We start from the raw sequence: 18,335 nt of genomic DNA, 5'->3' as shown, positions 1-18,335 counted from the left end.
TTGTCACCTTCTCCCTGCCCAAAAACAATTTTGTTAGCAGAAGGAAAAAATTTGGATATTTTCCTCTGAAATTTGGAAAAAATTTGGATATTTTCCTCTGAAATTTAGAGTCCCAAACAGCCACCTTGATGTCCAATGAAGGTAGACGTGTTTCCTCTCCAGAAAAGTGACACAGTTTTGGGGGAGCCTGGTGTTCATAGTGCATCCTTGATTTTCAGGTGAATTCCGATCAGTGGTGGCAAAGTAACAGGATGAAGCAACAGATATGAAGATATTGAGCACAGTAGGATGAAAACAAGATAGGAAAAGTCGGAGGGAGAAGCTTGATTTTCTCTTTTGGGTCACCAGATCAGCTTCTGTTCATTACATTTCAAGTCCTCTAGTAGAACAAGATGTTAGTACCCTCTGCTAAAAAGCTGTTAATATGATGGCCTAAATACTAATATTCACCTTAATAAAATCTTTCTGATAAAGTTTTTCCTTGATGCAAGAGTTTGAAGAATTAACAAAAAACTCACAGGGTGAGAAGGTGATTCAGTTTAGGGAACCTGCCACGAAATATAATTCCTTTCCTTATTTTTTTGTTGTTGAAAGAAACACACACGCACACACACATATATATAAATAAGTGAACAGACTTTCAGAGACAAAAGAACATTTCCATTTTGCAGCAATGATCACAATGTAAAAAGGCTGCATCGCTATGGAAACGGCCCTAAGCCTCATCATATCTAATGGTGATTTTCTATAGAAGTCCTTGAAACATCTTTTGTTTCTTGCTTTGAAGTCAAAGGAAATGGTTGAGAGCCAAGAAGAGGGCTATCAGCTCCAGATCTCCAATCAGGGGCCCGGGCTCGGCTCTGCAGGCTCCTTTACAATAATTGCCACACACGAGTTAGCAAGGGGAGGAAAGCAGGACCAAATATCCACATGCACATCTAAACACAGGTGGCTCAGGGGGGAAAACTTCCTCAACAAGTGGCAAACACGCCATTTCCATTGCCCAGGCAGGATCCTCAGCAGAGGGCTGTTTTACCAACACTCAGAGCAGCTGGGCAGGGTCCTGCCTGTCCTTGCTGAGCCCACTTTTCCCTCGTGTCAGGGACACACGTTGCTGTGGCAGCAGCTCTGGTGTGCCTGATTCAGGAATTAATGACCTAATTAGGAGCTCTGGAGAGGGGGAAAGAGAGGAGGGAGGGAAGAGGGGTTTTGCCACTGCTAAGGGGGTTTCTCTCTGTGTCTCGGTTCGGAAAGACAGGAGTCTGCTAAGGAAGGCAGGAGCCTCCCCTGAAATGGAGAATGTAAACCCTCCCCACCCCTCTGAATTGCTATAAATTTTAAATTAAGGGGCTCTCAGGCAAAAATACTGGAGCAGGAAATAACAGTTCTTTAATAGGGAAAAGAAAAAAATAGAAGGATAAAATAAACAATGCAGTGCACTAGAACAACACTGACAGAGTCAGAACCCAACCTGACACCTCATACAAGGGCTTAAATCTTAGAACTGCACTTCAGTGGCAACTTTGCACAGAATTAATAATAATAATAATAATAATAATAATAATAATAATAATAATAATAATAATAATAATAGTAGTAGTAGTAGTAGTAGTATAGTAATGAAGACAGATGGCAAGGGGCAAGCAGCAGAGATGCTCCAGACAGTTGCCAGGTTGATTTTTTCTTTCAAGAAAGGAACAGATGCAAGATGCACCCACATGAAAGTGTTCTCTGATACCATCTCTGTGTATGAGCTGAACATGAACATTCCTCACCTGCCACTCGAGGTGCAGGGAATGGGCTCCTGCCTCACATCCATCCTGGTGATACCATCTCCCATGTGCTGTTCTGAAGCCTTCAAACACTTGGCAGGCAGTCCCAGCCCTTTCACTTCACAGGGAAGCCAGACTGTTTGCCAAGAAAAGGATTCAGAACTGGATAAACATTAAACAAATGCTTCAGGGAGATTTGTTTGTGATACACCTTTGGATTTTGCATTTGAACTTTCTGTGGAGGATTAAACTTTTGATGTGCCAGCCCCTTCTTCTCCCTCACCCTCCTCCTCCTCCTCCTCTCCCAGTATGTCAGGCAATGGCTGTGAGGAAGGAAGACAGGGAACTTAGAGGCAATTTCATCCCTCAAGAAGTTCCCTTGGAGCAGGTTTGTTGTCAGGAGTAGCTGGGTCACCTTCATTCCCAGCAGGAATACCCCCAGTCCTCCAGAAACGGCCCAGACCTGCAGTTTCACCTTGTCATGGGAGAGGATTGAAGGGTCAAAAGAAAGCTCAGGGTTCCCCTGACATTGGCAAGGCTGAAGCATCCCCTTGATCTTTCTCCAGACATTCCTATGTGCAAACTGGATATTATCAGAAGCACTTTTCATTCATGTCTTGCCCTCTAACAGTCCTGTGGTATAGAAGCAGATTCAGAGCTGAGGTGCATTCTTTGAAATGTAACATTAATCATCTGTGTCCTCGTCTTCCCATTTCTCTGTTTCTTTCCCTCAGCACCAAATTTCACCCATTTGGATGGAAGGGTAGAGTAAGCAAACATGTATTCCCAGCTGTTGTGTCACAAAGCAGCAGCTGGATAGAGGAGGGAGAGGAAAAGATTGGGTTGCTGAGAGAGAGGAGTAACTGCTGCTCTTGGCAGGCATCAGACTCCCCACTGGCTGTCACACCCAAGATGCAAGTCCAGAGGAAGACCAGCTTTTAAAATCCTGATTATTCACTTGCCAAGATTTTCCTGGTTCCTAACACAGGCCCCGAATTTCTGACATGGAAGTGCTTTCTCTTGGCTGTGGAGGATATTCTGGGGCCTCTTACAAGTCGCATCCAAAATAGCAGAGCTTGCCTGTGGGGCTGTTTGCTATTCACATCACATTTGCAGAAGGCCCAGACAGCAGTAGGGGAAAGATGGGAATGAATAGACAGGATGGGAAAGGAGGGAAAATAGAAGCAATAGAAACATTAATGTGTTTTCAGCTGGTGGGACTTTTTGGAGTTTTTTTTTTGGTAGATGTTCTGTTCTCTCTCACCTTGATGCCTCATTTCACCTGCTCGCTGCCACAGGCGATTGGGCAGCGTGGTTGTGCTCCACGGGAAACAATGAACAAGAAATTACAATAACAAAGTGAGTCAGCAGCTCCCCAGCTCTGACCAGCTGTGGGATCTTTGGCAGCTGGGAGCTCCCATTTACACAGGGGGAAGGAGCTGCTGTACAAACGCTCCTCTCTGCCCTTGGCCAGGGAAAGAGTTAGAAACCAGTGGCAGCCAGGCTTGTTCACCTTGGGAAGTGCCATGCCTGGATCAGTTTTTGAGGCTGCCTGTGTTCCCTGGCTGAGCAGGAAGCTGGAGGATTGCTCAGAGTGTGTGCTGCTCGAGGGTTGGCTGCTTGAGGGCCCACAATGTAATTGGGAAATCAGTATTTATCCGCTCGTAGAGATTGTATTCTTTTTTAAAGGAGCTGTACCCCCTTTAAATAACCCTTAGTTCATTAGGGTTTGTTGGTTTTCCTTGGAGAAGAATTAAGAGTGAACTTCGTGTCACAAACCACGAGCTATCACCCAGCTCAGTTGGCTTTTCACCCCTACTGAAAAGTCATCCCGCTCTATTGCCACAGAGATGGGTTCTCTCAATAACAGATGCTCCTAAGTAGCTCGCTTGGGTTTCAGGGTGGCAAATTTAAACTCATTTTGCTTGGTTTTTCTTGCTAGACAATGATGCAATGAACAAGAAATTACAATAACAAAGGGCGTCAGCAGCTCCCCAGCTCTGATCCGCTGTAGAATCTCTCCGCAGCTCTGATCTGCTGTAGGATCTCTGGCAGCTCCCATTTACACAGGGGGAAGGAGCTGCTGTAAAAAACGCTCCTCTTGCTGCCCTTGGCTGGGGAAAGAGTTGGAAACCAGTGGCAGCCAGGCTTGTTCACCTTGGGATGTGCCCTGCTTGGTTCAGTTTTTGAGGCTGCCTGTGTTCCCTGGCTGAGCAGGAAGCTGGAGGATTGTTCAGAGTGTGTGCTGCTCTGCAGGGGTTTGAGCAATCAGGGAATTGCAGCATCTGGAGCACGTGTGGTGAGCCTGGAGCTCATTCACCAGAGTCCTGATGTCCCCATCCCTGTGTCACTGTGGAATAAAAGCCACCAGCCTTGTGCAGGCGGAGCTCCAACTTCAGCAAAGCACCAGGAGAGCCAGTGCTGAATGAGGATGGAGCACTGTGAGCACAGGGAGTGACCAGGTCCTGTTTACACCCTCCACACCTGGCACCTTCATCTGGAGGGGTTTTCTGCTCTGGGAAAGGGCAGGTGAATAAGCTGGGATCTATCCCAGCCTTCATTTTCTTCCTTGGCCTTATAGTGATAAATATGATAAATATCAGCCATCCTAAGCTTCAAAAGTGATGGAGCAAAGGTGCCTCCCTGCATGGGAAGCCAGACTCTGTTCCATGATTTCCTCCTTCCCTCCCCTCACAGTGCTGTAAACTGAGGCACATCCCTTCCACCTCTGCCTTACATTTCCTGCCAAAGCCCCCTCCTCTGTCTAGTCACTAGTGGCAAAGGACAGGTCACTTTGGAGGCCATGGGTTTCTGGTGAGGGTAAAGCCAAGATTACCAGATCGGGTTGATTCTGAGACATCTGACTGGCTTCTTTTCCACTGTCTAGAAATCCTTGGTTTTTCCTAGAGTGGGTTGACTTCCAGACAGCAAACACATCATGATCCCAAGAGATAGCTTGGGTGCTGTTGGCCAACAGAGCATCCCTGGCTGCTGTTCAGATGGAGCCACACATGTTCAGATATGGATCTTCTCCTGGTCCCAATTCCCTCCCTGGATCTGCAGCTAGGAGGCCATGCTGGCTTGTAATTTTCCTGTCTCAGGAAGAAAAATGGGAATAAAATCCAAGAGGGGTCAGTGCAAGCACAGGGTCAATGTTCCTGTAAGTTCATACCACCTCCCAGAGGAGTTTGGAGCCTGCCCACTCCCATGGCACCAAGGGGAATTGGAACCTGGCACTCAATTCTGATGGTACAAATGACAGCAGAACCACCTCTAATAATCACCTCATTTGAAGCTCTTTTTAGGGATGGATTGGAAGAAAGATCCCTGTAATGAACAGGAAGCTGCGTCCCACTGGGGCACAGTGACATGGTGTCATGCAGAGGACACGTTTCAGACACGTTGGTTTTGATCTCTGTAGGAAGTTTGTAAAATCAAACCCGCAGGAGCCATGATTCATCTGCAAAGGTAGAATGAACGCCTCTGTCGCCGAACAGAGAATGTGAGCTAGCTCCCGTTGGGAGTATTTCTGTTGCTTTTGATGGGGTTCAGAGCCAGTTTCATTTAACCTTGTATTAATTTAGAAATGGGGCTCTTTGGTCCCAGTTCTGATGCTCTTCCTCAGACAAGTCTCCCATTCAGGTTATTGTGTCTTTTTGTCATTCCAAAGGCAATGGACAAACAGGTACAAGAGGAGAAAAAACATCTTGGCACCTTGATCTGGAGGGAGAAAAGGCTCTGGATTTATCTCTTTTCTTGGCATCAAAACCTGGTCCAGGGCTCACTTGGGTCAACAGAAAATTTCCTGTTTATTCCAGTGGGCTCTGAGTGAAGCTCTGAGGATGAATTTAATCATATTTGACATTAGCTGTCTAAAACCTGGTCAGCTCAAAGCCAGGCTGAGCAGCTGGACTCCTGCAAAAGCAGCTGCAAGGATAGGCACTTCTGGGACAATCCTTCTGATCCATCTTAAACACCACCATCGAGTGGGATGAAACACAGCCCTCTCCACTTGCTACAGACAGAGTGGAACTGTCTCAGAATAAGTCCCTAACTTTTATAAGGATTAAATCTGATGAGATCAATACCACCTAAATTATTCCACGTGGCCCTTGACAGCGCAGCAGAAAGCCCCGTCGACATCCAAAGAGATCTTTGACAGGAGAAGAACTAATAAATGCAGAATTCGATCCTTTATTATTTCTTTTTTTCTTTAGAAAGAGCGTTGCTATTCCTGCAGCTCCAACCAGAGCCTGGGTTTAATAAGACATGCTAATGTGTGTGGCTTCTGGGAGCTCTGCACTGAACCCATGTTGATAACAGGCTTAGCCTCAGAATTGATAAATCACAAGGGGGAGAAGAGATATGAAAATTCTTTTCAGCCCTTGCAAATGAAAAGAAGATGTGATTGCAGAATATGTTTGGGATGTATGAGTGAGGTTCCTATAATCAATCATCCTAAATAAACCATTTTACTTAGCATCTGTTTGAAGGCAGACAATCACGCTAGGAATAGGTTTTCTCCATGTAAAAATGCTTACAGAGTCTTATATCTGAATTTCTCTATCTTTCTCTCTATATGAACCTTCATTTTATAGCATGTGAGTCTCTGGCAGTTTTCAGAGAGGTTTTAGGCATTATATCCAAACCAGAAAGCAATGCTTCTTGCATTTTACCCATGGTGCAAGCAGGCTTGTTCAGAAGCAAACAAGACACGTTTGGCAGAACAATACAAATAAAACCCAGCACTCTCCCAGCCCAGCTGGCATCAGTCACAGGAGCAGCTTTCCTGTTCTGGCTCCCTGGATGGCTTTTCTTATCCTCATAAACTGCAATGAGTGTCCCACTTTAAGATGTTTTTTGAAAGGAAATTCCTCAGTTTGGTAAATTTTTACTGCTGTAGAGGGATTATTGGTGTTTTATTTTGAGTTAATATCAGGAAATTATTGGTCAAGTAAAACAACTCCAAAACCCAACCAAATACAATAACATTTATTCCATAGTCCCAGTGTCACAGGGTAGGAACAGGCTGCTGGAGTTTGCTCTGTCCCTTTCCTTCAGGACAAGTCACTATTGTGTCGCTCCTGATGTTGGACAAACCCACTCACAGCTGTCCTACAAGGCACACCCCAAACTCCCCCCCAGACAGCTCATTCCAGCCTCCCTGTCCTTCCTATGAGAAATAAAGAAATTCCCTTATGGGAATGTTGGAGATTTAGGCAGATCAAAAGACTTTTCCCCCACTATCCATTGGTCCAACTGTGATTTCAGCTTATTTCAGCTTCCAATTGGATACCCAGGTATAAATGATATACATATGATCAGAATCAGGACCAGGATGCCTGGGATTGGGAAGAGCTGCCTTCATCTTTTATGGAGATCTGAGTCTGATACATTTCTCCCTCCTTCCTCTGCCCAACTGAGTGTTCCTTTCTTCTTTTTTCCCTTTTTTTCTCTTGTTTCTCATTACTGGTGCAAGCAGTTACTTCTAATATGTATATAATGAGGAATATATAGGTGTACATTGCTGATAATTCCTGCCATGCACAGCAATACCCTAAAGCCTCACCATTATTTAGTTCCAGGGAGTCTTTGTTCACCTACAGGAATTTGCCTGGAAAGTTATCACAGTCATTCTGTACAGTACCTGTGTTTTTCCTCATCTTTTTTCTGGCAAATTTCATCCTTCATTTGTTTTTCCATCCTGGGCAGGCTCTGTCAGAGCATGGGAAGCTCAGAGCCTTGCAAAGGGCCGGTGTAGGGTCACCCTGAGCACTTTGCACTCTCTGCCAGAAGCTCCCCACCATGTGAGGCACTTGATGCCATGATGATTTTTTTACCTTTTCTTTTTATATCTCTGATGTATTCTCAGTACCCTTAGCATGCATCCTTATTCCTTAAGTCTGATGTCTTAACACAGTCCTGGTATTCTATTAAACCAGAAGACTAGACATCCTAAAGACCTCAGATTTGGAAGCTGCAAAGCCCTACCCTACCTTGAGAAAGCAAGGCCCTCTATAAAACACATCCTGTAAACTAAGAATAAACCCATCTAGGGGGAATACTTTGGGATAGGGGTATGGCAGAAGCTCTCTGGCTACAGAGAGCAGGCACAGATTTCCCCAGGGTTTTCCTGGGAAGCTGTGAGAAAGAATTAAAATAATTCTTATCTTCAGTTGCTGCACCTGTTGTGGTGCACATGTGGAATGTGTTATGGAGATTGTTTGCCAAAGTCTGGTTTCTTAATCAGACACAGGTGATGCTGTTGTGATGGATTGACCAATTAGGTCAAAGCTGTGTGGGACTGTCTGGAAGTGTTAGGGGATTCTTATTAAGACAGTATAATATACTGTAGTGGAATAAAGCAATGGTTCAGCCTTCTGCAATCATGGAGTCAGTGCTAATTATTACCCAGCTGGGGGCCTGGTACCACACAGGGGATGTCATGCTGTTCAATTCAAGCTTCTCATTGGGACATCTTTGTTAGATATGCTAATTTGCAAGGTCTATAAAATTGTGTACACAATCTATCATGTGTGCATTTTGGTGTGGTCCACCTTGACTAATTGTTGCACCATAAAAATCCTAATTAAATACTGAGGTAAAAACCCTTTATGCCTTGTGTCTGGCTCTTAATTTTAAGACCAAGAGAAAGGCATTGTCACTGTTTAGTAAGAAATGACATAGACTCAAAGCAAGGCTGATTGGCATAGTGAGCCATTTACTTCAGACTGCTCTTTTACACACTGTTCCCATCCAGGTGAGCTTGTTTGGTCATTTAGTTAATACATTTCACCTGAATGGATAATTAACAAGATGCCCTTTTATAAACAATCTTTGAGAATAACAAGAAAACAGATATTAGGAACAACAACACCTGCAGGTTGTTTTTCAATAATAAGCTATCATTGTTTATCTCCAGCTCCCTAAAGTCTCCCAGACCAGTTCTGGGAAAACTTATCTAGTTTTGTCACTCTCTGACCAGGCTGTCACATCCACAAGGCATCACACTGCCATGATGTGATTTCAGTTGTGCTGCTGCTCCCCCAAATTTTGGAGCCGTGTCTGTGCCCATCTCGTTTTGCTCAAGTTCATCCTCTGGCCTGGCTGTAACCTCACACCCAATAACCCGACAGTTCACAGCCCCCTCAGGCTGGTTTATTTGCTGTGTTTGCTCACATCCTGCACAATCCCCGCACAGCAGGAGTGTGAAGACATCCTTTTGTTGACAGACACCCAGCTCTGACTGTGCTCAGCTCAGAGCCATCCCACCAGTGGCAAGGAGCAGCCAGGAGCTGCCAGGGAGCTCCACAAGATGCTGCTGCTGAGTCCACGTTTCTCCCACAGGCAGCTTTGAAGGTGACTTTCTGCTCCTCTTGTTCCATTCAATTGTCTCCCCTTTCCCCATCCCTGTGATGGTGTTGTGGCCACATTGAGATGCCCCTGCCCTCGCCCCTGCCCTGCTCACAGCCAGCACATCCCCAACAGCTGCTTTGCAAGTACAAGCATTTGACATTTTCTCTTTGCAAAGCATGTGTAAAACCAGCCCTGTGAATTACACAAAACAGGCCAGAATTTGATCACAAAACCTGATTAAAGGAGCTGCATGAAAGAGCAGCATATATTGTATGCAAACAGGAAAAGCAGCTTCCCATTCAGCCTTCATGCTCAAGAGAGATTATTGTCTGACATCTCTGCAGTTTCCTCCTCTCTTTTGTCCAATGAAAAGGCCAATATAAACACATCCTGGAAATATTTATGATTTTTCAAGAGAATCAAAGTTTTCTTAGGCTTCAACTCCAACCAGAAGTGCCTCCGAATTGGTAGTGAACAGAAGTGTATCATCAATGAAACAGAAAAGAGGTAAATTAAAAACTTTTATGATTTGCATTTATACAAAAGCACATGGAACTGAGTGCTACAGATGTGAGTGAGCAAGATCCAGATAAGAAACGGAGATTTGTGAGAACAGAAACTCTTCAGCAGCCAACCCTCCCCACAATGTTCAAAGAGATTCATTCAAGGACACAAAGCAGCTCCTCGCTATGAGGGAGCTGTGAGCCTCCCTCCCCTGTGGTGCCTTATTCCAGAATCACCACTGGGGCTTTGCAGCCCTGATCCTGCTGATGAAATCCTTCCCTGGGACCAGGAGCTGCTGCTGTGGGGTCCAGGGATCTTGGGTTTTTGGTTGATAATTGCTGCCCCCAGATGTGCAGGGTGTCTCTGCTTCGGCCCGCGCGACTGAAGAACGAGTCTGGGCTCTTCAGTCTTCCGTCTTGAAGTTGTTTATTAATTCTTGTCTATAAAATTTTCTTTCTGCCCAGCCGAGATCTGCTCAGCAGGGCAGCCACAGGCACTCTGTGTTGTCCTTTTATACTACAAACTACATATAACATATTTACACTTAATTCCCAATACCCATCACCTATGTTAGACAGTGCACTTCTACTCTAAACCAATCCCAAAGTGCCAACATCACTGCAGAAAATGGAGAACAAGAAGAAGAAAGAAGAAGAAAGGCTGGACATGCCCTGATTCCTCCATCTTGTCCCCATAACCCCAACGCCAAAAATCCTAAAATCTACATTTTCACCCTGTGATAATTTTATTATTATACCATTCAAACCTGTGTGGCTTTCAGGTCCTCATACAAAGCTGGCAACTTGCTCCAGGGGTCACAATCAAATCCCCAGGTGCTCTGGGCTGTGTGCCAGGGTCTCTGAGCCCCCCAGTGGGGTCCTTGGCAACTCTGGGCACCCGGAGGGATGCGCTGAGTTCTGACACAGGGAGAGGACACTGCAGTGGCACCAGCAGGGCTCTCCTTTGCCACACATGCTCCCTGTGCCTCTCCCCAGCCCCAACAGCTCAGAATGCAGAATCACCCCAGCACAAATCCCACTGTGCAAGCTCCAGAGCGGATGGATGCTCTGACGCAGAACTCAGATTTCTTTGTCGGCAGCTCCTGGCATCTTTCTTTTTTCCTGTAGAGCGAAGCTGACACTTCCCACAGCTGGGTGGGATCATGGAAATCCGCCCCTCTGCAGAGAGCAGGGGTCACCCCTGTGGTGAGTGGCAGGTTCAGCATCCTCCCCGTGCTCAGTCTCGCTGGTGCTGCACAGACAGAGCTGAAAAGCGCTGCGGGGAGCCCAGCACTGCACACACTTCACTCAGCAAAGCTGCTGCATGCAGGCAGTTCCTCCTCCCCACAGCTTCAGTCCAGGCCCAGGTTTACTTTACGTCTCCTTCTCCTTCACTCCCAAGATTGTGGTTGCTTGAGCAGAGAGATTTTTCTCACTGCCCTCCCTCTGGGACATGGGGGATGCTGAAACCCCCCTGATTGCTTCTTCTTTTGCTGGCCCTGCCCCTCTGTGGGAGCTGCTGGGGGCTGGTGGCAGCTCTGGGGATGGGATGGCATTATATCAGATGGGATAGGACACAGACAGTCCAGGAGTGGCAAAAATTAGGAAACTATGGGCTCATTTCCTCCCCTTATGTTGGTGCAAAAGTTGTTTGGACTTGGCTATAATCCTGGACTTTGGTTTTAAGGGGTTGCTGAGCATTCACTGACATCGTCCACGAGGGTTAAAGCTTCAGTGCCTTCCCTACAGTGAAAAGCATTCACAGATGGGGAAGGCACTGAAGCTTTACCCCTCATGGAGGATGATTAATATATAATATAATATAATATAATATAATATAATATAATATAATATAATATAATATAATATAATATAATATAATAATATATATTATGTAATATATTATATTATGTAATACATTACATAATATATTATGTAATATAATATACTGATTTTTAAATATATATATATATACATATATATATAGTATTAGACTATAATATACCTAATCTACCTGCTGCATTTGCAAGGCATCTATCACCCCAGGATCTGAGTGCTGCTATGAAATTCCCCACCATACACAGGACAAATGCATGCTGGATCCCCACAAACAGCCCGAGACAAGTACTGAGCTCTTCCAGCCTTTATTTCACTGTGCACATCATGGCAAGCATGAAAAGCTGGAATAAAGCACAAGGGGAGAGGAAGATTGGAAAATTGATGGAGTGGGAGGAAGCTTGGTCCCAGTTGCCATGAGCTCCTCCACCAGCCCCAATCCTGGTTCCCCCAACCTCTTCACTGCTGCACACCCAAGCCACTGCATTCAGTGGGTTTATGGGGGTGGGATAGAAAAGATCCCGTTGTTTAAAGTCACTTCTTTCTCAAAAATGGAAATCTCAATGTAATATTTGTTTAGCAGCCTCGTCCTGCGAGTTGTGTGACAGCAGGAAGAGGTTGGTTGTGTGTGAAACCATCAGCAGCACTACCTGGAGCTTGGATCCAGCCCCATTTTTCCAACTGCTAAGATAATAAAGAGGTGGAAAACAAAAGAACTGATTCCCCAAAGTAAAGTCAAATTCATCTCCTTGGGAGTAAAACAGAGCCTCAGAGACAGTCTCCCGAGATTCTTCATAAGCCCTTGTCCCACTGGAGTGTGAGTGCAGCAGATTCCCTCAGGCACAAGGTTTCAGCCAAAGTGGGGTTTTTCTTTTTAACTTAAATAATCTTGGCTGACAGATGAGAGTTTTTTTCAAGAAGTCATTTCCAGGTGACTAAGCCCAGTCCTGGGTCTGCTTCTAAGCTTTGCATCGAGACTCCTTACAGGCAGAGTATGACGGAAAAAATCTCGGCTGGGTCTCAGAATCCCCACACATTTGGTCTCAGTTTCTGGGACTGGGTCAGATCTGTAGCCTGTCAAAAGGATGATGAAGAAATTGGTGCACAGAGGAGCTGTGCAGCTGCAGCCAGGCCAGATTCAATGCCCCTCCCAGGCCTTGCTCATGTTCAGTGGCCACTTGTGGGGGATTTCTGGACACCACTCCCAGCTGGAATGATGAGAAATCTCAGATTTTGATAGAAGTGTGCAGGGGTTTTGTGGGCAGAGGAAATATGTCATGGGTAAAGCAACAGGCCACTGGCCTGCTCGGAATACCCAGCAGAACAAAGCAGACGGGCAGCTTGATTTTTATATCTTAAATAAATAAACCTTTCTGATCCTTCAGGCAGAGCCTGCGATTCTGCAATGCATCCTTGTGAGCTGTTGCTTTACTGTAAATATCCTTTGCTATATTAAATCATACATCACCTCCCAGTGCAGCTAATTTTCCATTCACTCTGATGCTCGTGGGCAATATCCTCGTGCCCTGATGTCCCATAAAGCACCCAAGCAGCATCCCTCAGTCACGTCTCATTTGCATACTCCCAGAAGCTCTGGGTGAGCATCTCAGCCAAAGGAAGGAAAATGAAATATTTACTTTTTTTGTTTCCACATGCCAGTACTGAAAAGATATTGATGTGGTGAGGATGGGACATTAAAATCAAAATTATGTCGGGAATAAAAAGCGAGGCATAAATTAGCACTGTTTGCCTCATCTCTGTTTTAAGAGAGTTTGCATTACCCTGGTGCCATATAGCATGCCAGGGATATTTGGGGAAATCTGCAGCACTGTATTTCAAGAAAGCTTTGGAGCCAAGATGACATTACTAAAGGCCACAGCAAAATTAATAAATGGCCACCAAAAACTCTTTGTCAAGGGCTGGCTGTGGAGGTGCCATGTGGGAAAGTGGAGAGGAGAGCAGAGCAGATCCTGACAGTCTGTCAAGACAAAAGGAAGAAGATCAGCAAGAGGGGAAATGCTTTTTATGCTTCCCTGCTGGTGCCATTATTCATCTGCCCATTTTCTCCTTTCTCACTGTCTATCTTGGTGCTGTTTCCAGGGAATTTCTGCCATCATCTTGCAAACCTTGCATTTGGTCTGACACAAAGGTTTGGGTTGTCTGTGTCCACCCTAAAATGTGAGCTGAACATTGTGTGTGACACCAGTGTGTCCTTGGTTAATCAGTCAGTGCAGGTGAACATTTCATAGCCCAGAAGGTGACTCGCCCATCAGAGGAGCTCATGGCACTGTCTGCCAGCTGTGCTTCTTCAACCATGGTCCAAACCAGCTGCCACTGAGGGCATCATCCTTCCTGAACCCCCAGAAAAATTGGGACAAAAAGGTGAAAGAAATCTGTTGTGTCATCAAATCCAGTTCTGTCTCTTCTCAGGTAGTCACACAGAGAACCCTGATCTGAAACACATTGAACACCAACTTACAGAGAGCTGGATTCCTGTCCCCTTTCCCTTTTTCCAGGAGTTACTCCACTCCTTCTCATAATTCTCTTGGTGTTTGGTTCACCTGTGACATTTTATATCCAGGAACTACTGTGCTACTAATGCTGCTTAACCTAAACAGCTTTTCACTCTCCTGTATTTTTATACCTTTCCCATTTTACTCTGAGGATGCAATCACTTTTGCTTTCTGGTTCACTGAGTTCCCTCCATCCTCAATCCCTAGGAGGAAACATAACCAGCATAAATAGAAAATATATATTTAAAAAAACCAAAAAAATACCCCATACATATCTCCATAGGGAGGAATGAAAAGTCTCCATTTCATAGCTCTCCTTGCAAGATAATGGAGGATAAAGATGTGTGCTGGAAGTCCACAGTTCATGCAAGGACTGGTTCAACTGCTCCTGTACAGACAATACAGTAAAATAAGCCCTTGGCCAAACATGGGCCCACAATGGCAAGGAAAGGGAGAAAAACTGGGAAAAAACCCCACCCAACAATTCACGAAGCACAAGATGACATGGAAACAGTCGTGCTCAGTGTGACAGATGGAGGGAGCAGCCCTGATCAGAGGCTCACTCCTGCAGCTGGGCTCTCTGAAGCTGGAGGGGGGCTGAGGAAGTTAATGGACCTGCTCGCACATGTAAAGACTCCTGGATGAAACCATCAATTTTCTATAGGTCACTGGGACCAGACACAGCTTCAGAAGCAATGAGAGAGCGGAGAAGTAGAGCTATTAGCACAAAACCTGTCACTTTTTTTATTAAATCAGAACTTGTGCCAGAGGGCTGAAAAGTGGCCAGTGTTGTATCCATCTTTAAATGAAGGTGGAAAAGGGGGTGAAGGAATTACAGGCTGGCAAACCTTGCTTCAATTGAAGAAAAGATAAGAGGAAAGCCATTGAAGACAGAGTTACAGTGTCCCCAAATGCTTGGGACAAACCAGCACGGAGGCTGCCACAGTAAATCAGGACGATAATTTAAATGCATTTCAAAATGTTAGCAAAAATAATGGAGATCTCTGGACAAGCTGAGGTGAATTATTTAGATATTCAAAAGACTTTTCTTTTGAGAGGAGCCCTCACGAGGAGCTATTAAGGAAAGCTTAGTGGGTTACCTTGATTGAGGTAAGAGGCAAAAGTTCTTTCATGGATTGAAAACAAACTATGGCACACAAATCAAAGAGCTGTAATAAAAAGTCCAATTCTCAGCATGGAAAGAGGTTAATAGTGGGAGGTGCTCCAGGGACTGCTCCCAGGACAAGCATTGTTAAAGAGATGTTTCAAGAGCCTGAGGATGTGGCAGAAGAAGGGCAACATTTGTTCAAAGAACAAAATTTCCTCTCTCCCCCATCTCCTTTTTAGGTCACTCAGGTCTGGGGAAGATGGCAAGAAATTAATTTAAGAGAAACCTTAGAGAAAGATGCAAGTGGGCAAAAAAACCTCCTGCCAAGGATTGCATACACAACAAGAGGCTTTGGGAAGAGCAATTGGAATTGTTCACATCCAAATGAATTGCATCCTCTCTGAGATGAAAGAAGATGTTGGCTGCTGTGGGGAGTCCAGCACAAGCTACGTGTTCAATGCACAGTGATCTTCAAAGGGCTGGATGAAATGTAAAGCTGTTTGGAGAGATATTGTATTTCCTCCCTTGTTTTCTAACAGCAGCTGCATGTTTTTGCCCTGGGAAACATCATCACAGGGGAGCAACAACGTAAGGAAAGCATTGTAGAAATAGAGAAGGGCCAAAGGAGGTAAAGGAATGAAAGGATTTCTGCAGATACGGGGGGAGGTTTAGTCACCCATAGGAAAAATGTCAACACAGTGTGTCAGGCTCTTGCAAGGGCATCCAGATGGTGAAAGTGCAAAAGAAAGAAAAGGTAAAGAATTTAAAAGTGCTCTTGCTGTTTTGTTTGGTTTTTTGTTGTTGTTTGCTGGCTCAGTTTTATTATTTTTATTTTGTTTATGTGAAAGCAAATAGGCTGAAATCCCAGAGAAGTCAGCTGAACTGTGTGTGAGTGAGCACCTGGGTTCAACAGCTCAAGAATAAAGAAATTCAGGTCAATCAGCTGCTCTGTTTGTCCTTTTCAACATTAAATGGAGAAAAGGTCACTTGAGAAAATTAAGAAGAAAACAGAGTAAATAAAAGAAAACAATTTTCCTTTTTAAACATAACTAACCTGTGCCATTTCCAGCTGCTTGTTAGCTTGGAGGCAAAGAACAACAAGAGTTTCCTGAATTTCTCTGAGGAGGAAAGCATGGGCAGCAATGACAACCTGAAACCTCAGAATAGTGGGCACATAAAGTCACTTCTCATTTTGTTACTTCGGGACCCACAGCATGGAAATGGGACAACGCTTCTCTTGGAGGGGACACATCCAGGTCTGAAGACTTGGGATAGCAGGGAAATTGGGAAGGAAATTCCCCAGGTAATTCAAAGAGATGAGGTACCCTAAGCTGCACTTCTAAACAGAGCCAAAATTGACCTGTAGTTCATGCAGGGGGCAGAGACCCTTATGGTCCATGTAACCCAAATAACCCTTATGGCCTCTATAACCCTTATAACACAAATAACCTGTATAACCCACATAACCCAAATAATCCTTGTGACCCATAAAACCCCTTTAGTCCATATAACCTATATAACCCAAATAACCCCTGTAGCCTATATAACCCTTATAACACAAATAACCCAAACAATCCATATAACCTTTATGGCCCATATAACCCAAATAACCCCTGTAGTCTATATAACCCTTACAACACAAATAAACCAAATAATCCATATAACACCTATAACCTCTATGGCCCAAATAACCCAAATAACCCCTGCAGTCTATATAACCCTTATAACACAAATAACCCATATAAACCCAAATAATCCATATAACCTCTGTAATCTCTATAGCCAATATAACCCATATACCCCATATAACCCAAATAACCTCTGTAGCCCATATAGCCCCTATATCCCATATAACCCAAATAACCTCTATAGCCTATATAACCCCTAAAACCTACATAACCCATAAATCCCATATAAATCCTATAACCCAAATAACTTCCCCACCTTCTGGCTCTGGTCCAAGCGTCCCCTGTGTGCTCCAGATCACCACTTCAACAGGAGGAGATGTTGTCCTGAGGGATTTGTATCCATGAAGGAGCACTTGTGATGTGAACTTTTAGAATTACTTTATCAGCCATGAGATTTAAGGTCTTTTAAAGCCTGTCAGAGACCCAGGTGCCCAACAGAGTTGGAAATCAGATGTGAGATGTGGTGTTGCACAGCCCTTCTCCATGCGCTTCCCAATTCCACCACCTCCCTCGTGCCTCCTCCTCCTCCAGACTTTTAACCTGACATGGGAAAAGTCTTAAAAACTCCTTTGAGCAAGGACAGTCAGCAACAGCAAGAGAGTGACTCTCACTTGCCTTTCTGACACTAATGGGGGAAGAATTCCTGCATATTTGCAGCCTGGATCACAGAGATTTTCTCTTTCTCCAGCTTCTTCCACAAAAAATCCCCAAGCTTTTCACAAATATTAAAGGTTGGATTCTTAGCCCCTTGCTCCTGATGAGTAATTCTTTGTTCAATGTGAAATGCACTCAAGTCGATGGGATTGCTCATGGAAGAAACACTCCTGACTGTAAGTGCAGATATCCCAATACAATTTATTAATTTCTGCTTTACGGTACATTTGTGAGGCTTAACAGATGGGAATATTGACATTAGAAGTTCATGGGATTGGCTCAAGGTCAGAAAGTGACAGGGTTGGGAACTTGGCCAAAGCCTTGATTTTCTTTTCTCTCGTTTCAGTCGCGAGATTTAAAAATATAGAAACCAGCAGTACCAGCAAGTCTGGAACTCTTCAGTCTGCAGAAAGGAGCTGCCAGATTGAAAGAACAGCCCCACGTGTGGCAGGCAAGGAAATCAGGCTGAGCATGGGGAGGATGTGGAGCAAAGTTAAATATGTTGAGGAGCTGGGAAGAGGAAGGAAAGTCCTCCAAAAACATGCTGATTTTTCTTTTCCTTATTTCACCCCCAACACTTGAAAAAAGTCTGAGAATGGGCTTGGGGTGATTGTCAGGGTACTGAGTTCTTCTGTTTGCTTGCTTAAAAATGGTATTTTAGAACAAACATTGGTTTTTAAAGCCTCTAAAGGGATGGAAGGAACTCTTTGTTCCTATCAGAAGACATCACACTATCGTGTTTGACCTGTCTAGGCTGAAAAGAAACTCCCTGAAGGGACAAATCTGGGTTTGGCTCTGGACAATCACCCTATTGTGGGGGTCTGCACAAGCCTAAGTCTTCCCTAGGATCCCACAAAGGCTCCCTGTGATATCTTTTGGTTCAAGAGGGCACCACTTTCTCATGC

This window comes from Ammospiza caudacuta, chromosome 21 (genome assembly GCF_027887145.1).
Source record: "Ammospiza caudacuta isolate bAmmCau1 chromosome 21, bAmmCau1.pri, whole genome shotgun sequence".
NCBI lineage: Eukaryota > Metazoa > Chordata > Aves > Passeriformes > Passerellidae > Ammospiza > Ammospiza caudacuta.
Note: the sequence above shows the minus strand (reverse complement) of the source record.